At 39.2% G+C, this 14,856-nt stretch overlaps 1 protein-coding gene across 3 annotated transcripts in view; it reads left to right on the forward strand.

Annotated features, from left to right (window-relative positions):
- The first annotated feature begins 2,567 nt into the window (after positions 1 to 2,567).
- The window catches only part of hs3st1l1 (heparan sulfate (glucosamine) 3-O-sulfotransferase 1-like1), a 61,850-nt gene continuing 49,561 nt past the window's right edge, over positions 2,568 to 14,856 (forward strand). For all 3 annotated transcript variants that reach the window (XM_081350691.1, XM_081350689.1, XM_081350688.1), the window contains exon 1: positions 2,568 to 2,883. The gene's annotated coding sequence lies outside the window, so the exon portion shown is untranslated. The remainder of the gene's footprint in view (positions 2,884 to 14,856) is intronic.

A 14,856-nucleotide genomic window follows, 5' to 3' on the forward strand; every position in this document is an offset into this window, starting at 1 on the left:
AATTACATTTTTTTGGGCTAAGTTGTGCAGTCCTAAAAAAATAAATAAACTGCAGTCTCAAAACACGGTTTGAAATCGCTGGTGTTTCTGACGTCACAAACTACCTTGTAACCAATCAGATCAACGTGTGATCGTCAACCAGTGGATCTCTGAGCTGAGTGAGTGAGTGGAGGCGGGGCTCATTTGCATATTCATAGAACCGCGAATACTAAATGAGGCAAGGGTGTCGAGTTACATTCAAGATATTTTAAGGCATGAAGCATTTTTTTTCAAGGAAAAAATATTTGAAATTGTCATTTTGGTGATCAAAGATGAGTTTTAAGAGGTGAAATGACTTTAAAAATCATTCATCTAATATATTTTTCAGATGTATTCTCCTCTGCACTTGACCGCCAAAATGTTCTCTGTTTGCATTCTGTCCGCACTGACCATCCTCAGCTTTACAAACCGCGTTCAGTCTGAAGCAGTCAAAGTCTTCATGATGTTACTTCCCTCACAACAGCAGCGATGTTTTGAAAAATGAATGTGGCCTCCACTTGCCCTCTTCTCTTCCATTCACCGCAGACGTGTTTCATGACACATATTCCTGCTAACTCTGGGAACAGGGTTGAGGATGGGAAACAAGAAAGATTGAATATGTTATGAGATCACTCCTGGGTGCATTTGACCCCATTTGAAAGCTTTATTCATGGTTTCAAAAAAAAGAAAGAAAGAAAAAAAAGATGACTACAAATGCATGCATTCATCTCATATAATATCCCATCCTTCCAGAGGGCATTTACAGTGAGATGGTTTTACTGTATACCTGAATAAATGAATAAAACTACAGCTAAAGGAAGGAAGGAAGGAAGTAAGGAAGTAAGGAAGTAAGGAAGGAAGGAAGGAAGGAAGGGAGGGAGGAAGGAAGGAAGGAAGGAAGGATGGAAGAGAGGAAGGAAGGAAGGAAGGAAGGAAGGAAGGGAGGGAGGAAGGAAGGAAGGAAGGAAGGAAGGAAGGAAGGAAGGAAGGAAGGAAGGAAGGGAGGAAGGAAGGGAGGAAGGAAGGGAGGAAGGAAGGAAGGAAGGAAGGAAGGAAGGAAGGAAGGAAGGGAGGGAGGAAGGAAGGAAGGAAGGAAGGATGGAAGAGAGGAAGGAAGGAAGGAAGGAAGGAAGGAAGGGAGGGAGGAAGGAAGGAAGGAAGGAAGGGAGGAAGGAAGGGAGGAAGGAAGGAAGGAAGGAAGGAAGGAAGGAAGGAAGGAAGGAAGGAAGGGAGGGAGGAAGGAAGGAAGGAAGGAAGGAAGGAAGGATGGAAGAGAGGAAGGAAGGAAGGAAGGAAGGGAGGGAGGGAGGGTGGAAGGAAGTAAGGAAGGAAGGAAGGAAGGATGGAAGGAAGGATGGAAGGATGGAAGGAAGGAAGGAAGGAAGGAAGGAAGGAAGGATGGAAGGAAGGAAGGAAGGAAGGAAGGAAGGATGGAAGGATGGAAGGAAGGAAGGAAGGGAGGAAGGAAGGATGGAAGAGAGGAAGGAAGGAAGGAAGGAAGGAAGGAAGGAGGGAGGAAGGAAGGATGGATAGAAGAAAGAAAGAAAGAAAGAAAGAAAGAAAGAAAGAAAGAAAGAAAGAAAGAAAGAAAGAAAGAAAGAAAGAAGGAAAGAAAGGCTGCTTTGCACTTGTTAGTCATGATCTATGCCAAGGGAGACACATAAAGGATTTGTGATAGTGACTAAATTGGACAGGAAAGATATTGATCAGCCATATTGACTCATTTTGATATACACATAAAGTGTGAGCCTCGGATGTTAGATGAGATCCTGAATCTTGTTTATCTATTTTTACAGTCAACGAGGCCTCACAACTGCTTTACAAATTACAAACCATCCAATAAACGAATGTAAGCAGCTGACAGAATAATTCGCGTATGGATGACGACAGTGAATGGAATCTATATGCACAAGTCTAGTAAGTGTTTATTGCTTAAATCAATAGTTTAAATGACTGATGAATGATCTGTCTGTACTAGGCTGTGCAGCGGATGCCTCACTTCGATGTGTTAATGCATCTATTTTTTTATACTACAACATATTTTCAGCATTTCCTATCAATGCCACTTTTCAGTGTCAGTGTGAGAAGTGTGACATTCAAGTGTGACATTAAAATGTATTATTAACTGCATAGGCTCAATACGAAACAAAATGATTGACATGGCATAGATTGCATATAGGAACGTTTTAGTTTAACAGTCTTTTTAGTTTACTCGATGAATTGAATTTACATGGTTTAATGACCACTTGGCTCCACGGCGCATGCGCAGAGTGTACAGTTCAATGTCCTTACAGTAGTAGTACATTACAGTAGAAGGTATTTTTGTGAAATTTACGAAGATTGTGTTACCAGTGGCTGGATTAAGATTTGTATATATTATTTGCAATTATCTTAAGTTAGGCAAACCCCCCCCCCCCCCCCCCAAAAAAAGAAAACAGTAAGCCCCTTGTGAACTGGGATATGAAGCCCAGTGAAATATTTAATAGTTTACACACTGAGATTGTTTGAGTTGTGCGCGCATCAAAACGACTCCTCCCTCAGACACACACACACACAGACGCGGTCGCGCGCACACACGCACATAGCCAGTGAACTCCGCGCGCGTCTCGCTCGGTGTGCTCGTCAGTCTCGCGCTCAGCGCGTGTGGAGAAACAGCATTGCTGGACCTGAAGGAGTGATGTGATTCAGTTCCGCTCTTCTTTAGGAGGAAACGACACTTCGAGAGGAGACACGACAGTGAGAGAACCGAACCGAACCGAACCTAACCGAAGCTCTATACCAGAACAGTTCCCGTGTGCGCGAGAGAGACGCGCGCCGGACGCGGAGCGATGGATTCCTCAGCTCGACTCACGCGAGGAAACACAGGTGCGTTTCTCTCTCACCTGCAGAACATTCATTAAACACTGACGTGTGCGGGATTTATGGATCATGCTTTACTACGTGAAATAATTGCTTTAAATATTTTATACTAGAACGATGGGTTTTAAAAGTACTGTACCTTGGTACAGTGATGGCATCGCAACACTGTGGTTCTTAGTTGTACATTAAGGTACTGAATGATGTACCATGGTATTTGCATGGTAGGCTACTTCAATTTACGTAAAGAAATTAGAACCATTGTTCAATATCCAAAAACACTGTTAAATTGCTTTCTTGCCGAGGTCATGATTGTTTTGTATTAATACTTATTAGTACTGTAGCAGTATCATGGTACTTTGATATGATTACCATATTCATTTACCCTTGTTTTTGCATGGTGATCATCAATGTACGCAAGGAAATACCATAGTACTACCAATATAACCATGGTACAGTATTCAGAAACACTGTTAAATTGCTTTCTTGCTGAGGTCATTATTGTGTTGTATTAATACTTATTAGTAGAGTGGTAGTATATGGTGCAGTGATGGTAAAAATAACATGGTACTGAATGATTACCATATTTATGTACCATGGTATTTTAATGGTCCTCCTATATGTAAGGAAATACCATATACTATACAAACCATGGTTCAGTATCCGGAAACCATTGCAAATCGATTTCTTGCTGAAGTCATGATTGTTTGGCATTACATTTTCAAAAGATTAGTGTAGATGTACAGTGATGGTAATACCATGGCACTTTAGGATTAATATATTCATATACTATGGTATTTGCATGGTGATCCAAATGATTACATGCACAAGATATTACCAAAACAGCCATAGTCAATTATTGTTTTCTCGTGATTTGTTTATATTCCTCTAAAAAAAAAAAAAGAAATATTTAGGCATTACCATAGTAGAACAGTAAGATTGTTTTATAATGGTATTTTGATGTGTATATGATGGCATTGGATGATTATCATGTTTATGTGCCATGGTACTCCAAAATAATGCAAAAAGCGCCATAGTGGTTTTACTTTTGATAGGGAAGACTATATTATACATTAATTCACAATATTTGCATTACTTTGCATGTTGAATGTTTATAATTGTCTTTCACTCTCATATCTCTATGCAATTCAACTAAACATATTAGGCAACAAACATGGACTTCCTTTTATAAATTATGAATTCACATGGATCCATTCATGTAAACACTCAATTTATGCTTTGTCTTGCCTTGAGGCAATTAAGGGATTTCTAATATGCCAGTTCAGCAAATCCGTTAGTGAAGCAAAAATGCTTCATAAAGTTGAAAGTTTTGCGAGTCATGAGTCATTGAAACCGGTTTGATATTGAGCATTGCGGTTTCAAGTGCATGCATTTCTTTGCTTAATTCTCCTCATTAATGCATCGGGAATTCATCAGCATGTAATTGAAACCTGGATTGTTGTAGCGCTGCTTTGTCTCGGGATGCTATTTAAGGTCTAACAGGAAAACGGGAATGAGCAGACACCGTATTCCCGTGTCAATCCCTCACCAGCTGTCCACGCTTCTGAGCACATTCAATAGTTTACTCAGACCCATTCATCACACAGGTAGAGGCAATACGCACTACATCAATTCTCATTTGCAGGTGCATTCGGTTTAGCCCTGTCTCATTGTTTAAGTCCACCCCGATTAGATGGGCTGAGATGTGACAGGACCCCTGAAGTTTAACGGTTAGTGGCAAGGGTATTGAAAGAACAGATCGAGCCATTCAATAATCTTCTCTAGGCATCCCAAGACTCCTTTCCTGGCCCGTAACCCGCTGTCATCTCGTATTGAACTGTTTAAGAATGGATGATTTGTTTGGAGTTTGGTTCGGGGCGTTTTGCCACAGGCCAACTGATTCACCTTTAATTAAAAGAATGAGTGGCTGTTTATTTTTGGATTTCCTCTGGCTTGTCTTGGGAAGGCTGGCGGCTCCTACAGTTTTACTGAAGCAGGCTTTCACTTAACGGATTAGTTCACTTCAGAATTTAAATTCCCTCCACGTCATCCGAGATGTTCATGTCTTTCTTTCTTCGGTCGGAAAAGAAATTGAAGTTTTTGAGAAAAAAACGTTCCAGGATTTTTCTCCATATAGAGACTTCAATGTGGTCCAAATGTGAGTTTCAGTGCAGCTTCAAAGTCTCGACACGATCCAGCCGAGGAATAAGAGTCTCATCTCATCTTATCTTAGCGTGACGTATAGGAGAAAGAACAGACTCGGTGTTTACAAAGTGAACGTGCAAAGACTAAAGGCCCTTGCACACCGAGTCTGAAATGCGCATCCGAAATTTTTGCACGTTAAAAAATAAATACGACCTCACGTTATGTCAATCACGCCTGCACACTGCCTCTGAAACATTCGTCCGTCATAAAAAAATTCGGATCAGGTTCGAATTTCTGCGTTTTTCACATCCGTAGCATTTCGAATGTTTTTTTGACATTTCAGAGCCACCGAATCACGAATACGAAAAAACGCATGCAAAAATTTCGGACCCAGTGTGCAAAGACCTTCAGTCAAACGCCATTTAGTAAATAAAAGGTAAAACAACAATGTCGGTCGAACTTTTCGCCATACGTCAGGTCACCGCCTGACCTTTCCAACGTGATTACGTTAATGCGTGAAGTCGCAAGACGAGCATTTGTGGTTAAAAAGTATATAAATGTTTATTATTTGTTCTAAAATGTCCGCTGGTTTGTCTAGATAAGACTCTTATTCCTCGGCTGGATCGTGTCGAGACTTTGAAGCTGCACTGAAACTCACATCTGGACCCCATTGACCCCCAAATCCTGGAACGTTTTCCTCAAAAACCTTAATTTCTTTTTTGACTGAAGAAAGAAAGACATGAACATCTTAGATGACGTGGGGGAGAGTAAATTATCAGGAAATTTTAATTCTGAAGTGAACTAATCCAGTAAGTGCAGTAATGCAACCTATGTCTCATTCTGTTTGAAGTACAGTAAATGTAACTGTGCCACATATGATTCATTTTTAATGGCAGTGAAAGCATTGGATTTGATCTGTCTCCAGGGGAATGGTTAAAATAAGCCCGTGTCCCAGCGGCACGCACGAGTGCTGAGATGTCCACGAGTCGCCTAAATGCTTAACGCACGCTGTTGTGAATGCAGTAATGCTTCAGATGTCACAGAGAAACCAAACGTGGATGCGCTTCAGAGTCGTGGACAGCTGCTGAACCCACTAAACGAGACTATTGAGAGAACATAAACACTGTTTTTAGCTAAAGGCAGGGGTTGAGGTTTACTCCAATGGTTATATCGGCTATAAAGTTACATCACTCGCGGTAGATTAAAATTTGGCCAGATGATTATGAATTTCTGAACACAGGGCCAAGACTGTAGTTGTGCGGGCCAAGCGAATGTTCAAGGAAAGAGAAAACTTTACTCATTATTTTCATACTTCACCGAGTGCTGTAAATGCTTCACAGTTTTGGAGACAACCAAATGATTTCTCTCATGCTTTGTGTAGTTGCCGTCATTACAGAGAGAAAGCCAGAGTTGACATGAATCGCATTGGAACGCAAGCATTTCCTTTATTAGATTAAAAGTTTAGAGATTAGAACAGCTAATTACCCAATTACAGAAAGAAATTTGCTGTGTTTAAAAGAACATGCTGTGCTAAATTGAAAACGGCATCAAATGTATTTTTCTGTTAGACATGATTAGGAAAGCAAAATTGCATTGATAATACCAGACCGAACATGAAGATGTAAAGCACTGCGTCCTTGATAAGAGCAAATCTTAGTGAATCATGTTCACGCTCGCTTGGATTCATTTGAACGGAAGCATTTTTAGTTATTTGTTTTATTCCTCCATAATCGTCCTTTCATTTTCTCTTGCATTGCGTTAGAGACGACTCAAGAGCGATATTAATATTTGATGAGATTGTGTTAGTTGAATTAAAAGAGGAAAATTGCTAGCTGAGGGACTGGCACATTGTTAAGCATGTAAATGTATTCTGCTCTTTTTTGGGAGAGAAAATGTAGACGTCTTTCCCCTCAGGAGGTCCGTCGTGGTAACATGCTCGACTTTAATGTGTGCCAGATTCAATCTGCAGGCCTTAATGTCTGCTGATAATTAATATTCTCCTGCTGGAGTCGGGACGCACAGACGTACAGTTGTTCCAGGAGCAGATTGAGTTTGCGCTCCAGATGTCTTGGTGGTTTTTGGGAGAAATCTTGCCAGACAATTTGTATTAAATCTGCTGTTTTAGCTCGAGTCTGTTCTCGGGTGAAGCGCACTGTAAAATGTCCTGGTCGTGTTTCACCCCAAAATCAAAAGAAGAGTGAGCATCAATGGGTAACTTCACAACAAGGTTCCATTAGTTTACATTAGTTAATGCATTAACTAACAATGAGCAATACATTTTTTTTTTTACAGTATTTATTAATCTTTGTTAATGTTAGTTAATAAAAATTCAACTGTTCGTTGTTAGTTCATGTCCATTAAATAATATTGGTAACACTTCACAATAAGGTTAACATTAGTTAATGTATTAACTAACATGAACTAACAATGAGCAATACATTTGTTACTATATTAGTTAATCTTTGTTAAGGTTAGTTGTTAATAAATACAGCTGTTCTTCATGTTAGTTCACAGTGCATTAACTAATGTTAACAAATATAACCTTTGATTTTAATAATGTATTAGCAAATGTTGAAATTAATATCAACTAAGATTAATAAATGCTGTAGAAGTATTGTTCATTCTTAGCTCATGTTAACTAAGGTAGTTAACTAATGAACCTTAGATACAACTTTTGATTTTAATAATGCATCAGCAAATTTCGAAATTAGCAATACTAAAGGCTTTAGAAGTACGTTTCACTATTAGTTCATGAGCTTTATTTTAAAGTGTTATTCAGTGCATTTTTATTTGAAATAATAAATCATTATTTTGCTTGCATTACATGGATGAGAATATTTTTCCAAGAAGAATTAGTGCTTTATTGTAATGCAAGTTGCAAAAAAAAAAAATCTGTTCCTAAAATAGGCTTCATTTTCTTTGTGCATAATACAATATCTTATTTTTTCTTTCGATTCAGGGGGTGAAATATGATCTAGACGTGTTTGTGACAGGATTCGTGAGATTCGCCTCATTTCACTCATTTTGCATTGCAATGAGAGGGACTACACCCTAAATGAATAATACATCAAAATATTTTAGTGCTACAAGAATGAGATGTTCCTGCACCTGGCAGGCTTCTTCAGAGACGGGCAAGAGCATGGTAATATGCCATGACTAGAGGAGTCATTTGTCATGGGTGTGTGAGCTCTTGCTGCTGGCGCTGTGTAACTCATGCGACGCCCTCGGGCCAGACACGTCAGGGCTCTCAGCTGAGTTTTGTTCTGCGACTTATTGAACTCTCTTTTATATGGTTAATGCTGAACTGGGCAAATACAGATTAGCCCCTGAGGGATGCTCTTTGCTTTTCCTCTCAGATCTAACAGTGCTTAAAGGCAGCCTTTGTGTGAGCCCAATTCTCTGACTTATGGACCCTTTCAACATCCAAAAGAAGCTAAGCACACAGTTTCGGCCACAGATGGCGGTGCGTTTTGTGCACCTTGCTGTTTTATAAACAACAAATGCTGCAACAACTGTCGGGCATTGGCTAATCAATCATGGCATACCCAACAACTAGGGATGCTAACGATTAATTGGCGATAATTTAATTGATTTTTAATTTTTTATGTTGTTTATGTGTCTATGTGGTGTTAATATGCTTTAAGACAAACCATGTGTAAATTCATAAGTCGACAGCATTGCTGAGTATTTCCTCCTTAAAACTGCAGTGAACCAAAGACAGTCTCAAAAACACGCTTTGAAATCGCTGGTGTTTCTGACGTCACAAACTACCTTGTAACCAATCAGATCAACGTGTGATCGTCAACCAGTGGATCTCTGAGCTGAGTGAGTGAGTGGAGGCGGGGCTCATTCTAAATGAGGGTGTCGGGATCATTCAAGCTATTTTAAGGCATTAAGACACATTTTTTCAAGGAAAAAACATTTAAATATGTAATTTTGGTGATCAAAGATGAGTTTTAAGGGATACAATTATCGACTGCAGGAGGACTTTAAAATGTCTTCCAGCCATGCAATGGATTAGGTAGGCAAGCCGTTTATTTCGAAACATGGTTAACCAAGCGTCCAAAAAAACATTAAAACAATAAACTAGTGATTTTACTGAACATAAGAATTACTTACTTGTGTAAACGGCACAATAAAAGTACATAACAAGTAATAAGACCCTGGTTGATGAGTGACGATCATCCAGCACAGTAAATCAAGACCTGTCAATGTGGGCAATCGAACCAATCCAAGCGCGCTCCAGCTGTAAAACACTGTCTGATTGGTCTCTACACATCATCCCTAATCCCCCCCCCCCCCCCCCCATATATTGTTAAAAGCGCTATATAAATGAAGGGGACTTGACTTGACTACACCCAAGATCCCGTTTCCATTAGTTAAACTTTCAAATGACGTTGTAAAACACTGCGAGATGATTGCGATGCGATTGGATCCTGGAACCTGTCACTAGCCGCGTTCCATTACCCTTCAAATTGCGCGAATTGAAAATACGCCCAATGGAAACACGTACATTTAGCAAAAACTCCCATTTATCGCAAAAAAGTTTTTACGCTCACATGAGGAGGTTTTTCGGGCAATTTGAAAAAGAAATATTCCGCAAAACTGCAATGGAAACAGTTTTTGCACATTTACAGGTCACCTGACGTATATGACGCGGTGTGTTTGGAAAGAATACGAGATAGAGCTCTTTATTAAATTCATAAGACCAAAAAATTACAGGAATAGTGGATTCTAAACCTCAAAGAAATGCCACAATCAAGCAGAAATGAGGGAGAAACACCCAGAAACACCTCATATGTGCCGCTCACAGTATAAGGGTCTTTCCTTGCCGTTAATGCTTGGATAACACACACATACATCTCCTTCCATTAATAATAATGGCCAGTGCAGTGGCTGGGATATACATACGTCCGTCGCCATGATTTTTGGAATGATTATCGCGAGAGAAACAAATTAAATTTTAGTCGCATAACATCGGTTAATGGAAACACATCATTTCACAATAGTTTTTTGTCAATATTTAGAAACAATCGCGAAAGTTTTGCGCAAATCTGTAATGGAAACGCGCCTACTGTTGCAGTTCAAGCCAAGCGAAGCAGAGCGCGAGTGAACAAGTAAATCCCTTCCTCTTTACTACGTTACAGAATGAAATAAACATGAATGAACATCAAAAATATGTTAAATGTCTCCTTGTGATCCACACATCGTCTTATGTTGCGCTTGGGCTTGTCCGAGACCACCTGCCCTAAATAAAGATATGTGATCTACTATGGATTACTAAAGTTTCATGAAGTTAAAAAGCAACACATAGTGCAAAAGCATCCTGTATTTACATGTGTGCCGGCTCATTCAAATACTTGGTATAGTTTGGTCTCTTAACTGAAACAAATATGCTTGTTTTATTCTGTTTTTCAATTTTCATTTTTCATGTACATATTTTTATTTTTCCACACTATGAAAATAGAGCACTTCTAATATGTCAGTGATTTTAAAAGCCCTTGTTAAGTGATGATCATATTCACTGTAAAGCCAAGCTTTTAGGCTTTAAAATGACACCTACTTTGTGTTGGTTAAGCAAGTTATTGTGGTTAATTTAAACAACGATCAATGGAAATGTATGTAAATTGACATCGCTACCAACACCAGTGCTTTGGGACTAAGTTTTACCATTGTAACACACAAACATTGACATGTATTAATAATTACCATGAACTGCATATGGCCAATAATATGCACGATTATTAACATTTTAGTTTCTTATATCTCTTTATTTCTAATGTTTTCATGCTCTCAGCAGCCTGTAATTCTCTGCTGGGAACTGAAAGTTGCTGAACACTTGCATCTGCTCGTGAAAATGTTCGTGCTTTTGCATGTTAAACATTTTTCCTCCACAGCCCACATATTAACTTAGCCATACATGTCTTTAAAAGTTTGGCCTAGATTCAGCTCATTTGGTGCCCGCTGAGACTCCTCGTGAACTCTTTCTGTTAAATTGCTTCAGATGTAGATGGATGGGATCAGTCGGAGCAGATTCCTGATTAGCCCTGTAGGGAAAATGGAAGGATTAGCTACAGTGCTATGCTTCGCCTCAGTCCATCTCACAAGCCTCCCAAACCTAACAACATCATTGTCTTTAATAGCTGCAAGACATATCCACGTACTACTAGCTAATTCTCACAGGATGTCATTTATTAGTCAAGTAGGCATTAGCATTTTGGAGCTGGATCACAAGTTATCCAGCATCTTTAGCTCTGCGAGGGTGTGCGTGGGGACCCGGTGAAGTTATAGCTGCCAACGGGTCGTCCATTCCAACTCTCATTCATATATAATAGATAACGTACTGTAAGTTACGGCGTGGAGCATAACTAGGCTAATACATAGATTTGCATAATTTTAGCCTAACTGAATTATTCATGAGAGTACTAAGGCCTTTTCTTTACCACCTTCACCTTAAGTACAGATTTTAAAAAATACCAAAAGTGAATTATTTTGATGCTGTCTTGTGCTAAAATGAAAATTATGTGAGTGTGAGATTAGATTGAATGTGGTTAGAGCGAAAACAAGACGACAAAAACGCATCTGTCTTTTGCATTTTTCCCACTGTCCCAACTCTTATTAGCTGGTCATTTTGCAATGAATTGGTCAAAAAGGGCCTGTCAAACTTCAGAAGTATATATATATATATACCAGTCTTCTGAAGCTGTTCAGTATCTTTGTCTATGGAACAGACCCAATTTTAAGTCGTTACTCAATGAAAATCTACTGTATAATGTACATATTCAAAGGTTACACTTTATTTCGACAGTGCACTTTAGTCATTCTACTCACTATAAGTAACTTTGCAACTACATGTCAACTAACTCTCATTAGAGTATTAGTAGCCTTTCAGCAAACTGTTAGGTTAGGGGTTTGGGTTAGTAGAATAAGTTGATATGTACTTGCAAAGATACTTATAGTCAGTAAAATGTGTTGGGGAGAAGCAAAATAAAAGTGTTAGCAGATATAGGTGGCCCTATTTTAATGATCTGAAACGCAAGTATCAAGCGCGAAACGCAAGTAACTTTGTGGGAGGATCTCGGACGTTGTTGCTGTTATACCGGCGGGATAAATGACTCTTGCGCCCGACGCAAATCTAAAATGTGTTGGTCTGAAGTCGCTTCATTACTCATAGGTGTGGTTTGGGCGTAACGTGAAATAAACCAATCAGAGCGACATCTCACATTCCCTTTAAGAGCAGGCGCGCTTGTTCCATGGCGGATTGCTATTATAACGGCGGATTTGCCAGGAGCGGTTCACAGTCGAGGAGACCGACGTTCTCGTCAGGGCCGTAAAACACAGAGAAGTGACATTGGGGATGGAGAAACACACACAGATTAGCTTCGGTTAAACAGGCGTATAATAATTTGGGTAAATGTGTAAGCTAGATTTATGCCTATTTTTTCACATCTTCATGGACACAACAATGATTCCCCTCGTGTGGTAATATTTTTACTTGTAATAATGTATGATTTGCAAAAATGAAAACTGCTGCTTCTGTGTGTAGATGAGAGAAGCAAAGTGTATGCGCATTGTGCTCACGCTACATTATGGCCAAGCATGCGCCCTTAAAATAGCATCTGAATAACATGCGCAACGCGCCACTGACTTTAGACGAGGTTTCTCCTGGTCTGTGTTGGAATTGTTTTCTGAAACTGCAAAATAGCACCAGGGAACGTTTGCGCCGGAACACGCCTCCTCTTTTCGCTGAACCGCCCCCGGGAGCGCAAGTTCATTCCCTAGTTTACCGGCGTGCGTCTGTGGAGGGAAAAGTCTGCTGTGCGTCGGGTGCAAAAGAGGAATGAATGATACATGCGTCAGTGTACAAAGTCAATTGTACTGGGTGCAAGATAGGGCCCATACAGTCTTTGCAAAGTTACTTATAGTTAGTAGCATGTCTAAGTGGACTATTGAAATAAAGTGTTACCCGTATCTAGGGCTTGACATTAATTTTCTTTTGCTCATCAGTCACTCTGGCTAGTGGTTTTCCAAAGTTACAAGCCACAATGTTGACATCGATGCCATGGGGAAAAACTGCCAAATAGATATTTTTAATATCATCTCATAATTTGACTTTTTAACCTTTAAGACCTGGCTGACACACGGATCCATTATACCGTTACATGCGTTTTATTTCTCAACTGTTTACATTCAATTAAAACCGAATTGACTGTGTTTACATCAATACTCACCAAAACCAGCATGTGACATTATTTTTTGCAGTATTTTACGCATTAGCAGTGAAAATTCAAGCCCTGTGACTGCAACAATCTTCATCCGGAGTAAATGAAGCGAGTGAGTGAGCGGAGGCGGGTTTGTGTGTAACTCGCTGTCCGAGAGATGAGCGAGAGAGCTGGTATTGTGAATCTATTCTGCGGAAAATGAGTATTGAAAGCATTTCAGATGTTTCAGTATCGATGTGCATCGAAAATGTTTTGACAACAATACATTGCACTTAGTTAATTATTTTCAGATTACTTTTTTTAAAGACTACAATTGAAAAATGTATCTATATATCTATATATATACAGTATATATGAAGAGTTCAGATGCAAAAGCCTCTAAAATCTGAAATTTTCTTCTAGAATGATCATTTTTATCAAGCTTGTATATTTAAATTCAGTAATTTCACTTAAATGACAATTCATAGGTAATTTTAATTGCCATTTAAGCGAAATTACTGAACTTAAATATACGAACTTGATAAAAATGATCATTCTAGAAGAAAATTTCAGATTGAACTTAGAGGATTTTGCATCTGAACTCTTCATATATATATATATATATATACAGTATATATATATTTATATTTGATTACTGTATGTATTGATTATACTGTATGTAAACATGAATATGATCCGAGAGCAAAAATATCAATGAATAATGGCTCAGACTTTGGTGTGCTGTTTATACAAAGCTATTTGTGGAGCTTCCGGTTATTGCATGTTAGAGAGCAGCGTGAACATTCTGCTCAACATCTCCTTCAGAAGAAATCAAGTCATACGGGTTTATAATGACACAAGGGCGAGTAAAGGATGTCAGAATGTTTATTCCTGGGTGAACTATCCTTTTAAAGAACCAGAACTGAAATCAGAACCAGAATAATGATTCCCGTCACCAGTCTTACGATGGCTGTGCAGTGCATCTGGATAAGTGTATTGATTGTGTTTCCTCGCATAAACTCGCACAGCATCCGATGATCTCACATGAGCCGCGCTGATGGGACAGACTCATTAATGGTATATGTATTCCGATGGGGCTTCCTGGATGTGAGCCTCGGGATGACGGCTTTGTGCTTTCTTCTGTTCAATTTGCTGTCATTTTCAAATAATTGGACGAAAGCGCGTTTGGAGTGCAGTTTGAGAGGGAGTTGTTGAGTATGAGGCTTTTGACACCTAATTTAAAATATTTTTTCATCACGAATTCTGCGGCAGATGCATTATGGGGGGAATTTATCATTCCACTTGATGAGCGAAAAGACTTTTATTCTTCGGATAAGAGAGAAAGCCTCCTTTACCGCATGTTGGGTTGTTCTTTATCTCTTTATTCCACATGTTGTTATTCTGCTACACAATTAAACAATAGATGTGTGTTTAATGGCTCCGTTTCTCAAATACCTGCGAGAAGCAGGAGCCAAAATATTGTTCTAGTGTTGCAGTGTTTAGTACTGTGTTGTGTGAAATGAAATTACCCAGAGATTAAAGCTCATAGAAACAGCAGTCATTTGATTTCGCAGCTTATTTTATTATGCTGCACGTCTTGGATTTTCCATTCTGTTACTGGATTCATTATTTATTA

This window comes from Scardinius erythrophthalmus, assembly GCF_964197995.2.
Source record: "Scardinius erythrophthalmus genome assembly, chromosome: 21".
In the NCBI taxonomy this organism is placed as follows: Eukaryota; Metazoa; Chordata; class Actinopteri; order Cypriniformes; family Leuciscidae; genus Scardinius; species Scardinius erythrophthalmus.